Genomic DNA, 13,811 nt, shown 5'->3' with positions numbered 1-13,811 from the left:
ATACCAATTTTCTTTTGTAGCGATAAAATTTCTCTCGTTTCTAGCTCAAAATCTTTACATTCTACTCAGTGTGGTTGAACAAAATGAATGATACATATTTATAAATAAATTGAACGCTTGTTTTTCTTCTATTTCTATCTGCGGCATTATTAAATTTTCAAATTTGTTCAAATTTTGTTTATTATTTAAGGTAAAAATTAATCTTTGTTCCCCCTTAAATGCCTTGTATTATAAAATTTTGAAAAAAGGATGGTCAATTTAAAACTTTCTTACGAACGTTTTCGAACTCTGAGTTCATCGTCAGGTTATAAACAATACAAAATCCTAAAATGAAAAGCCAGAAAATAAAATGCAAATCACTAAAATCAATCATTCAAGGAAATTTAAAACAAATTTTTACATATCTACAATCATATCTACAAAAAATATACATCTCAGTAAAAATGCATTTTTCGATTTGATGTAGCAAATGCATATCGACATGTTTTTTATTAAAAACCTACATATATTGCTTTAAACTTACTTTGGTTTTGTTCAATTGTAGAATTGAAATTTTCGTTTCTTAACGTGTCTTTCAATTTGGATTTTCATGTCCAAACTAAGCTTTCAGTGTCAATTCTCGTGTTCTGTATTCGTCCCGCGTGTTGATGGCTTGTTTCAATTTTCTTATATAGAGCTTCTCTAGTGTCATCAACCATCAACTTAATTTGGTTGCTGCATTGGTCTAATATCTTCCACTGGAAAGCTGTTTTATCACCGTTGCATTCGATTGCATGTACTCCGCCTTGGCATGCTCTGCAACCCTTGTGGTAATATGTCGGCATGTCTGCCCTACATAGATGGATTTGCATCAATTACAAGTGACTTCATAAACCACGTGGGATTTGAGATCCTTATCAAAACTAGACTTGAGGCTAGGTAAACAGCCCTTAACTTTCCGAGTGGTGAAAATTGTCTGTACAGGATGAATTTTGTTCAACTTCTTTAAAAATTCATTAGAGATGTTGCCTCTGTACTGTAATACAAATTGTTGTTTCTCAGTATTTTCCTGTTCTTTTACGGCTACACCCGCGTTATATCTATGTTCTTTTCTTTGGTTTTATCATTCGCAGCTGGTTAATTTTATCGTTAGCTATATTCCCTACCCAATGCCTAGGATATTGATTACGTTCCCAAATTTTTTTCATTTTGTGTCAATGCTTCATGGAACGCTTCCCAATTGCTGGAGGCGGTGTATTGTTCCCTGTATTATGCTTTTCTTATGTTGTAGGGGTGCACAGCTACGATAGTTCAAAATTGTTCCAGTATCTGATGGTTTTTGATACCCTGTGCAAAAAATTTTCCCCTCCGGTTGTACGTTAATTGACATGTCTAAAAAAGGCAAACTGTTTTTGTCATCTGTTGTTTCTAATGTAAATTGGAGATTTGGATGGAGGTTATTGACCGCATCTAACAGTTCTTTTGTGTCACGTCGAACTGTTCTCACAATATCGTCGACATATCTTAGAAAAACTTTAGTTTCGGACGAATGGTTAATTTTAGTCTGATCATTTTCACGACAGAATGAGCACATCCAGAACTGGTTTTACAAGGCTGACACGCAAGGCATTTGGTCTTGACAAGGCATTTGGTCTTGACACAAGGCATTTGGTCTTGACACCAAATGCCTTGTATTATCTCAGTTCAGACAACCGAACATGAACGACGTAAGAAATGATAAATAAGTTTGTTTTCCCACGCAAGAAATTGTCGGTATATTCCGTTTGTTCGATATGTTTGGTCTCTAAATCTAAGAAACTGTCCAAGAGGTTCGGTCTGTTCAATTTCTTAGATTCTCTATGTATGGCCTTCAAACGTAGGAAATGTTTGGCATGTTTGGTTTTAAAACGGAGGAAATCCTCGTCATGTTTGAGTTTCAAACGTAAGAAAATTTAGCAAGTGCAAAAATTTTGGTACACTTGATTTCTGATTGCGACAAAATTTAATTTTATAAAGCAAGAAGAATATTTTAATGCAAATTCTATCGTCAACCTTTTTAATTGAAGTGTTCACTTAAGTACAACTATAAAAACCGTATGTTTTTCACTTTGAAAATATTCCATTCTTGTCCATTTCTGCCTTTGAAGTCTTGGCCATTCAATTTTGAGAGCATGCCGTTTTGCTACTCGGCAGAAAAAAAAGGAAAAATACTGAAGATCTCCGTTAATTTTCCGAAAACCGTAAAAATACCGTAAATTACTCAACTAAGGCGCAGATATTTTTTGAATTTGAAGCCTTTCAGACTTTGATTTCAGACTTTGACACACATTCAAATTTTTGTTTTGTCACGCTTTCGAATTTCTTTGCTCCATGTTCCTTTTCCATCGTGTGCGCTCCTTTTTCGCCTTTTCTTCAAGTGCTGCTGGTTGTTTAGAACATGATGCTGGTCTTGAAGCAGATTCCGCCGCTTTGCGCTTTTTTTGCGGCTTTCTTTTCGCCTTGCTGCTCTCATGACCTTCTTTCTTCGTTCAGCCCAGAAATTAATATTCCAACTTCTTGGCCCAGGGTTTGGTTCGATTTCAATGAGGTACCATGCTATCCCGACCTGAGTCTGCAACCCTCCCACTCCACATTAGTTGGGCTTCCATTTTTTTAAGGGGGTGCTCGGATCGGCTATTTCCCGGCCACTCCTTCCCAAAAAAAGTCCATGATCCATCGACCTGCGATTCATTGATCGTTTCTCTTCTTTTTCGGGGCAATGTCGCTTTTGTAAAAACTCTCTTCGCCGCAGGACGATACGACATCTGGAATGTGTTACCTGAGGTTTTAACAACATCGTCACAACACATGAGATCTTTACTGGACGGAAGCCTATCAATATATAAAACTAAAAATGTTTGTTCTTTGGAATTGAGAATAGTTTCTTTGGTCCGAAAATTATGGGCACAAGTTTCTTGCTGAGCCAAAATCGAGGTTGCAGTTTAATTTCTAGCCTAATTCGAGGACATTTGTTTTCGTTCTTGAGAGAAAATTGAGAAAAAAGTTTTATATCGAGTCAAATTTGGGTAAGAAAGCTTCCGTATTTTTGAATTTTTTTAGAATGCGCATGTTATGTATTCAGAAAGTATGCTTTGGTATGTTCGTTTCAAAAATTCAAAATTTGTCAGTATATACGGTTCTAAATAACAGGATGAGCCATAAAGCTGAAAAGTTTCCAAAATTTTTGTTTCAGACAGTACCAAATGGGTTTCATTTTATAATCATTAGGTAAACCCATTTTTAATAACTGTATCGTGAGCCTTCTCACTTGGACTTTTCGTTCAAGTACGACTCTAAAAAGTCTTTTATTTTCTGCACTTCTTAAAATTTGAGGAAATCTTTCGTTTTTTAGCTCGACCCATTGAAAGGTTAGCCTTTCATTTATGAGAGAGAGAGCACTATTTTTTCATGAGCTGGAAAAAGCAGTGGTACCGAAATTTTTTTAGTTTAAAACTCAAAGACGTCCAGACTAGTAAGACCCTTTGTGCATTTGAAGCTCCAATCAGACGTTTATGTTCACCAAAGTACCTAAAGCCAGACTTGAATCGCTTAGAAGCAATTACTATACAGATATTTTTGTTGTTACTTTCAGTGAGCCTGCATGAAGTTCGTTTGTTTTTATCAATTTTCTGAGTCTCAGGTTCAATTTAAGCCTTGCTTTTTTTCTTATGAACAGAGCTTAGCGCAAAAAGAGCAGAGACAATCTTCCTAATTGTATATCTCTTTGAAAAATATTGTCAATTTCCTGCTTTTGGATTATTAATTTAATTTGAAAAAAAAGTGCAAAATAGTTTTAAACCTCTTATAACTTAAGGCGTAATACATGAAAACAGGTAGAAAAATTAGAACAAAATCTGCAATTTTTATAGTGAACGGCAAATTTAGGTTAGCAACCTCTAGTTTTACGAAGTAAATTTTCCATTTTGAGGCAATTTTTTTCCTTCAAATTACACATCAAAAATTACACGGAGGATCTTCTACACTTCTGGTCTACTTATGAAATTCGGAAAAAAAACACATTTTTTTATACCACAAATCCCAATGTGAATTCGGTGCACCCTTTCCAAGCCTCACATTAAAAAAAATGTTACAGTATCACAGTTCGGTCAGGTATTATCTCTCTCGAATGTTTCGCACAAATGCAAACTTAGCCATAGTCAAACAAACCCGAACACATATCACATCTTGTGACAACTTTGTTTTCTGTGGCTTGGATGCTTATCAACTTTAATTGGCATTTTTATTAAGTGAACGCTGCGTTTTATCTGAATTTCATAACTAGACGGGGAGAACTATTTTAAAAAAGTTTCCAATATATAATGGTAAAATAGGTATACATAAAATGTAAGTTATAATGAGTATATATTCAATATGAAATATAATTTTGAATAACGTAAAAAAAGAGTAATATCACCTCCTATAATGTAATTTTATATCGTGAAAATAAAGGTGGCTAATTTATTTTAGTTGTTGAGTATATAGGTATCAAGTATATTTATAATTTTTATAACTTGTGTATAAGTTTCATAAATTTTTTATTAATTTTCGACTAAAAAAAAGTGTTCTGCAGGGGACAACATTTCTCATTTTGTGAACTAAACTTGCATTAAGTCGAAAGTACTCTTTGGGAGGCTCCTTCACGGAAATAAATAAATCAGAGCAACAAGTCATATGTTTTCAATCATGATTGAGTGTTAGAGCAATTTTAGTTATTTTGATCATTGAAAGATCCGAATCTTACTGAGCTGAAAAATCTCTCTGATTAATTTTAACTACACTCGTTGACAACAGTAAACACAGAAAAATCAAGTTTACGTGATAAACTGCTTGTATTTTGGAGGGTTATTTTAATCAACATAACTTTTCATTTCGTTTCATTTTTATATCAAACGATTCTTAATCATCAGATATTTAAAAAGCCTTTTTTGGATATATATGACATGCTTATTTGCACAGAAAACCGGGATAGAAGATGGTCAGTTTTTTGGGAGTAACAGCATGTCAAGTCCCACATAAAATCTATTCAAGCCTTGATTTTTTTTAAGTAAAATTTTTCATTGGAAACATATTAAGATCGAGTATAACTAATCTCACGTGGGACTCAACATAATGTTACTTAAGTAAACCTGGCCACCTAAAACTAGTCAGTTTATCCAGAAACAGAAATATAAAACTTCTAATCATTGTGCGTCGAGTGATATAAAAGTCAGGAGAAATTACCAAAGTTGTGTTGACTAAAATCAGTTTCTAAAACAGGCAGTTTATCATGTAAAATTGAAATAATTTTGTGCGTTTGCTTTTTGCAATGAGTGTATATAATCAAATATGGAAAAATGTTGGTATTCGGCAACAATATTTTGGTATCCGAGGTTTAGTGTACTCCTGACTGCTGATAGTGGTTAAAAGAGTTGAAGCCAATCGTTAGGGTCGCCTGTTGGGCAACATTCATTAGGTGCTTATTTAATCTCTTCCCTGTTATAAAGAAACAAAATGGATTCTGTTTCATTTTCTCTGTTTCCCTTCTCTTCCAGAAATTGATATCCACACCCCCTCATTATGTGGCCAACGTCCGAAAATTGAGAATACATACCGGTGACTTATGACTCTTTTTGACGAACCATGACTGAAGATTAGAGTTGTTCGTCTCACCCTACTCTCAATGGGCTAAGTCAATCTCCGATTTCAGCCTACAAAAAGGAGATTCCAGCTTACTGCTCTCATAGCTTCGGTAATACTAGTATTTTTCGGGGTATAGCTGTGTGACATACTATTGTGTCAATTCAATTCCGTCCTACTTCTCGAAAACTCGGAACATAACTTGTGCAAGTTTTTTTCCTAATAAACGGTCGCTACACACTTAACTTTTGTTTACTCAATTCACTTTTGTGTTCTTCGAGGAAAACTTGTCGTGAAATGAGGCGGGTCTACACAATTACATGTTAGAATGTAAATTTCATTGTCCCGAGGATCTCAATGAGATAGCTGTTTTTGTAGACACTTCAATGCAAAACGTATAAACCACAAATTTAAAATCAAAAAAGAGCCCAGCCTAAAAAAGGAAAATGTAGCTTGATCTTTTTCAGCAGGTTGTGTGTCTGAGCCAATTTTCGATTCCGATCAGTCACTGATACGTTTTTGAAGCATTACATATTAAGCCTAAAAGGTCATTAATCAATTTAAATTATTCGAAGGCTCAACGAAAGTTATTTAGAAGGACAATCGATTTAAATTATTATTAGAAGGCTCAACAAAATTATTCAAACAAATTCCGTGTTTTGCATGCAATTGCCAAAAAAACGAAAGGACGCACTTAGTTAGGCAATTGAAACAACGGCCGTTTTCACTTGAGCGTTTACTTGACATATAGAATGGACCGAAATAGTCAACTTCCTAAATTGAGGAAGAAGAATCATAATAGAAACGCTCGGCTGGTAAAGCTGCCATAGTTGATTGGACAACGCATACGCAATTGATCTTGATAAACTTTAACGCAGACAAATGTTTAATGACTGCGTAGTGTCGTTGTATACAAGCTCGAGAAATCAACGTTAACAAACGCTCATTTATTGCAAAACGTTCAACAGCGGGATGGCGATTATCAAGTAAAATTGGGTGTATGATTTTGCATTCTGTTTCCTGTACTAAGCGCTTAATGCCGCCTCGAGATCTCAGCGATCAATTAGGACTAATGAGTGGGAAAAACGCCGAGATAGGGCCCTTCTAGTTCTGTTGACGGGTTTAATTTTGAGAAAAGCAAGATTTGTGCCAATGAAATGTTGGAACGTAACCAACATTGAACTCTAAACAGCCAACCTAGCAGGCTGTCTCAAAGTTGATATCAATATCCATGCTTTGACAATACACCAAAAAAAACGTTTATGTGCATGACGGTGCTCCAGGGGCTGAGTTTCTTAGATAAACAGCCCACGTTGTTTTTACGGTTCCGGAAATATAAGAACTCACAACAGTCAACTAATTGTTCCATCTAACCTCAGCAGAGAATCCTGTAGACGCTGGCACAAGGGGAATATCAGCCGATAACCTGTGCGCCACTAGCTGGTTGACAATTTCACTTTTCTGTGCTCTCCAGCGAAATACTAAAATTTTGGGCAACCTAAAAAGCCTGTGACTATCAATCTGCCTAATTGGATCAACTGAAAAATAAGAAATCAACCTAGCATGCAACAGTTTTTGGTAAATGAAATCTTTTTTCTGGCAAAAAATTTAGCTCATAAGTCGAGCAGATTAGCATGATTTCTTTCCGAATTTTCACAAAATATGGCCATTTTTGGGCATCAGGTAACTCGTCCATGTATATCAGGTGCTTCTATGGATATTAATTTTTGCGTTATGGGAAACGAAAGATTTATAAGAGAAAATAACCGCGTCTTCTTGTCAGACAATGATAAAAACTTTATTTCCACGGAGAAGTAATTTTCTTTGTGTATCCAGAGTTGGAATCAAAAACCAATTACGAGCCAAATGTCTGTAAAAAAATTGTGGTTATTAAATCCAGCCTCCGCCGCGCATCATGTTTGCTCATAGAAACGAATGATGAGAAGCGTAAATTGCACCTTACATGGCAACCGAAGTCTGGCAGACAAATTTCTACAATCGACATTCTGTCAAGTTGAGTCATACCACGGCAAATTCTAATTTCATAAATTCTAATCACTGACTTCTCGGTAACAGGTCAAAAACTATGCCCCTGCTTCTTGACGAAGAACCTTTAAAGCACTCAGAAGAGGAATAATTGCCTACTCAGTGTTGCGACTGCTTGATTTGAAAAACTTGGTTAGCTGAGTATGTGACAAGCTTGGATCGTCGCATTAAGCGGTCGAACCCCGCTAAAGCGGAGCTTAAGTCTGGGTACATTGTATGCATAGCCGACAAATTGTCTGTTTGTGGAATTTTCCCTGGTGCCCTGTCGAAAACCTGCGTCATGACAGCGGTGGCCTTGGGCGCTCAGCTGTGATAAAAACGACTAATGGCAACTTAACATGACCAGCAAAATAATTGATTCTAGTTCCAAAATCTTTAGTTTCGTAGTCGAGGCTGTTCTGATTGCAAAGTTGGCAAGTAAACTTAAAGCAGCATGTTTGTATGCGTTCATGTAGAACGAAATGAATAGCAATTATGCAAGCTCAAAAAGCGCAATTAATAACGCATTGGACTCTAGATCAGAGGGTTGCTGATTCGACCCCCGAACTTTTGGAAATTTCGGAAAAACAAAATCCATAATCAGGTATTTTTGTAAATATGTCTTGAGCAACGAATAATTTGACGGAGGAAACAAGCCAAAATCATCCCCTTTAGCAAATATCAAACAGATATAAAATTTAATTTAAAAAACGCAGTCCATTGTTGTATTTGAAGTTCAATGTGATACCATAATGCGTAGTATTTAAAGTGGTTGGCCTGAAATTGGCAAAGAAGGCCGACAGCTTGCATCTTGCTTTTTTGCTGCCACTGTCACCTCAAATGACTTATCTTTATATTGATAGTTGAACTTGGTATTGTTTGTACGTTATATAGACAGGCTAAAAATGGATGAAAAACGGTTTCCCCATTCTTATTGATTCTTAATTCTTGAGTGTACATCATAAATGGAAATGTACGCAACCTTGCTACGTTTTGTCAAGCATCCCATCATTTTTTGCAGTTGTCTCATCAGACAATCACAATTTTAATAACTCATTGAAAGTGTTGACCAACCATGTTCAAATTTCAGTAATTTCTTTCAAAAGCAAATGGTTGTGATTGAACTCAATTTTCCCATGAGCTTCACTTGGTTTTACTACTAAAGACTAAAAAATTTTGTTGTTCCAAATTCGTTTATTTCCACAAGACCTCAAGTTTGTACAAAGCAGAGTTTGATATTTTTCTGTAGACAGTAGACTTTGCTCATAAAAGGATGATAATGATGGTACAGATGGAGAGGGGAACACAGGGAGGCTATTCTTCCATAGGCAGAAAAAAGACAGAACTCAACGGCAGACAGAAATTACGCGCACTAAAGGAAGCTAGCATGCGATTAGATCTTGGCAAAAAACTATCAATCTTTGACTCAACCTCTCAGCAGCAAAATGCAGTCCAAATAAAACAACACCGCTGATATTTGCAGGGTCCCTGGATTATAAAATAAAACACGAACACAAAAGAAAAAATAAGAAAAAACAAGAAAACGCTGCCTAGATCCTCAACACTGCAAATTAAGAAGCGATAGAACAACTGCACAAATCAAAAACACACCGTTATCGATCATTAAAACTGGCTAATGACACTATCCGGGTTGAATTCGAGTGGTTAACTTGTAAGAACGTGCAAATTTATTCGCCTTGCAATTTTTTCCTCTAAAAAAATTTTTACAAATTAATTACTAGACTTACAAGGCTCTTGAGACATATTCAATTGGCACGCAGGATTCTTACAAGTTAAAAAATTGACTAAAAATATATGCTTTTTGCAAATATTTTCAGAAGATAGGATGAAAAATATTATTATTAACGTTGCAAGATATGAATTAAAACAGAAGTGGAAAGTGTGCATCAAAATTATGAAATAACAAATGGTATAAAAATGAAGGGTCACTATATTATTTTGAGAAAATGCTGACATTTGAGTTTGAATTTTCAATCAAAGTCAAAGAGGGTAAAAATAGATACCTTTTTTAAAACGTAACATTGAAGACATTAATATCTACAATTTATCAATTGAATTGCAAAAGGACGTCTTGAGTTGATAAAATTAAAACGTAACCATTTTGTCAATTTAGGTAGCATTGCATTTTGTCATCCAAATTGAACAACCAACTCAAATGTGCTTTCTACAGTAAGTGACTGAGTGTTAAAATGAATTAACCAATAAGAATTGAGCTCAATCGGAACGAATTTGCAAGAAACACACAAGTTAACCATAACCATTATATCTCGATCCGGTCGAAATAGAAATATTTGGATGCAATCTCCCATGAGCCAATGGCTTCTTTGTCGCATGTTTTGCTTTCATTTGGCTGAGTTTGAGTTTGAACTCTACATATGGTAACTGAATTAGATGAAAATTCTGCTTGTAAATTTTTTGACATCACTTTTGTGTTAGAAGTTGAGTTGTTAAATACGTTGAGATTAAATTGACAACTTTTGCCAAATTTTTTGAGTACTTTGTAGTTTCTCAACATATTGCATGCATTTTTTTGTTCCAATGAAAACCATTAACCGTTCGTTTCTTATTGTCCACTATAATTGTTCGTTTTGTCTAGAGTGATTACAAAATTTATTAAAATCGCGCTTTGTTGGTAACATAGGATACGTTTTTTCAATTCTCGAACTTCTAAGAAATTTATTAATATTGGATTTTATACCTACGGATATAAGTAGCCTACGTATTTGTTTAAATTTAATCATTCTTTTCCAATGCTAGCTGAGGATTGTCTACGACGCTTTATTTCTATCTAACTTTTAATCATTGATCGAACATGAAATCGGAAGTCACATTGGAATCTGAATTCCGTTCTGCTCCTGTAATAAAAATTTCATTTCTTGTAGTTAACGGTGAAAGGAAAACAATTTCAGACGTTTTTGGGCACTTCTTGTTTTGGACATATCTTGTTTTATTTCAAAAACAGCTTTACTTTTGACGCTACTTACTTCATGTTTTTCTTTCCATTTCAGAAGAATGTGTAAAACTAATCATTGAAAAGCTAAATATGAGAACAATTCAGCAATCTATACTTATTTAAGCTGGATGTGACTCAACAGGCCTAAAATGAAATAAAGAAAAACTGCGTCTCAAAATGAAATTCTTGCACCTGCAACCCATAATAAATGTTTCCTGCACAATTTATCCCGAGTTTGCTACTCAGTGTATAAAAGACACCTTAGAACTTATAATTACCATTTTTTATAATATAAAAAAAACTTTAAGAAATTAATTTGACAATCACTTATTGAGCTTTTGATACTTGACAATAAATAGTTCTATTGAATTGACACAATATTTATACGAACAAAAAACAGAAAAGTCTGTTGTTTCACAAAAACGTTAACTCTCATTTCTTGAAAACATGAGTTGTCATCATGACTAACAATAACAACAGTTTTTTTTGAAAAAGAAAACTTGCTCCAAAAGTTTGAAATCATAAATATTTTTGAACACTTGTGGATATATTCAGGTTCGTCTAGGTTTAATCATTTCTACATCTTAATGTTTTGATAAGTGGTTTGTCATTCGACAGGTGGAAATATTAGGTCCTGTAGCACTTTACCGATCTCCCTTATTTCGACTAATTTAGAGTAAAGTATTGTTTCCTGCGAAAAAGATCAAATGTTCAGAAATGATATATTATAGAGCAGTGGAGGCAATTTTTTGGGGACTTTACGAATGAAATCAATGTTTTCTGATTATAATAGCTATCAAACTAATAAATTATTTTTAAAAAAATTTGAGTCACATTTGGGTGACACCTTCTTGAAAACCATTTAGCAATAGCTGTTAGGAAAATAGATATGATCCAATTTTTTCTATCTGTTTTTGTAAATTTTATGTTGTTTTTCTTTGAAAAAATATTTGTACCGTTTACAGAAACAGCATTTTACCAGTCATTACTCAATCTAAGAGGTGAAACTGGTACAATTTTATTGTCGGACGCACGTTACCGACCATCTTTATTTATGTTTTGAATCTGCAATGCAAATTCATGTTTGAAGCGGCTGAAAACCAAACGGATTATCAAATTTTCTACATTATACATGTATTTGAATAAGAAAAAAACGGTTTCCACTAAAAAGCGCATGCTTAGAAAACTGTTAAGCCGTCTGCACAAACAAGGCTTTGGAGAGTTTTGAATTATATGATTTCAGTCTTGTTTTTGCAAATCAGTGCTTTATTGTTCAACTGTCCAGAAATAAATACTTCATTATTGTTTTATTCTTGTTTTTAACTCACGTAAGCAAACTTACGTTAGATTAAAACTATAACTAAAATTAATGCAATTGAACTGAAACTGTATCGATAACTGTATCTAAAACTAATTCAGTTATAAACATACGCTGGTTTATACAATCAATTATTTTTTATACAAAACTATCATAGTTTCTTAGAGATTTATATTTTCAATGTCTGAAACAATACTAGATGAAATGAAACACAATTTAATTGTGCTTCCTAAACCACCCAAAGAACTCCAATTAATGAACCCAGCCATTGTTTGTGTTCTTGGAAACGGGCGAACTGTCAAGTCATTAATGGACAAAAATCGACGTGGACTAATTGTCTGCAAGCGAGCTCAGTTTGACCTCGACCCTGGACCTCTGGAAGCTTCAGACCCCCCATCTTCATCGGGTCAGGGAAGCAGTCCGGATAAAATCCAGCATGGCTGTGTTTATTTTCCAGCACCCCGTTTTGACAGGGTTATAATTGTCAAAAGTGTGAACAACCTCTCAAAAATTGAGACCATTGAAAAAGTTTGCAACTCGATTCAAGATCAACTTCAGTGTTTGAATAACGCTGTTTGTTTACTGAATCAAAACAATCAAATAACTTCAGAAAAACTAAATGTTCGCCTTTTTGTTTGCCTGCCTCAGAAAGTCATGAAAACTCATCCTTCTAATCTTAAGAGAATGAAAGCAACTGTTTCCTGTTACCAGGAAAACGACACAATATACCCAAAAATTTTTCTGAATACCCAATTCGTTTCAGAGGAAGAGTTTCATTCAAAACTTGGTCAATATCTGAATACTAGCTTTGTATCTGAATTATCTAACGTTCAAAGACTTATTGAAAGATTAATTTTGAGTTACGCGCAAGAATTACAACACGAAAACTTTTACCAGCTTTGTCCTCAAAAATTTAAATTTTTGGACGCACAACCCTGTTCGATAGATCAAATAGACGAAATTATCAATTTATTCAACTTTTATTTCCCCAATCGCAATCAAAAATTGGAAACAATTCCTCATTTTAACCAACTTGCCGACAATATGCTTTACTCGTACACAGATCAAGGCGAGCCTGGAAGTTTGCAAAAATATGCTCCGTATATGGGCGAGGTCCGAATTTTTTCCGAGAAATTGTTATCAAAACTCAAAAATCCTTCAGGAATTTTAATAAAAGGATTCTCGAGTGATCACTTAAGAACCATTTTGAATGGGAAACATTTAACTCCTCAGCAATTTGAAATTGATTGGCTTTATTTGGGAAGTAGTCACATTGTTGTTTTCGAAGTGGGAATGTCGGAAAACCCCGACCATCCGCGAAGTGCCCTCGGCAACAAAATCCGACAGTGTTTTACAACTTTACTTCCTCAAATGCAACTAATTTTATACTCAATTTGGGTTCCTTACAAACAAAAAAGTGAAACAAAAACGCAGCAAGAGTTTTCATCTCTTGTTGAAGATTTATTAAAAATTGTTATTTTCATTCCTGGTTTAAGCGAGTGCACGCTTGTGAGCGAGTTGAGTGTTATCAAAAACGCATGCAAAGATCATCAAAACCTTCTGAAATGGATGGCATTTCTCGTCGAAAGCGAAGAATCAAGCCGAAATTTGAAACTCGTCGGGTTTAATAACAACTTTGAAGTCATAAACTGCGAAACAACCCTTCATCAAATTTTCCAAGGTTCAATTGCAGCCCCAGAAAAAGACAGTTTTCTAAACTATTTTCAGTCTGTAATTTGTGCTGCAAGTCTAAATGCAGTTTTAGAGCAAAAAGATGCGAACAACAACAGCACAGCTTTAGACATAGATCGCCGCTACATCCGACTGTTTAAAAGCTGGGTACAAAATCAACAGAAGTCC

The sequence above is a fragment of the Convolutriloba macropyga genome, chromosome 4, assembly GCF_964194025.1.
Source record: "Convolutriloba macropyga chromosome 4, txConMacr16.3, whole genome shotgun sequence".
NCBI lineage: Eukaryota > Metazoa > Xenacoelomorpha > Acoela > Convolutidae > Convolutriloba > Convolutriloba macropyga.
The sequence above is the reverse complement of the archived record's forward strand: the minus strand, read 5'-3'. Positions refer to the sequence as shown.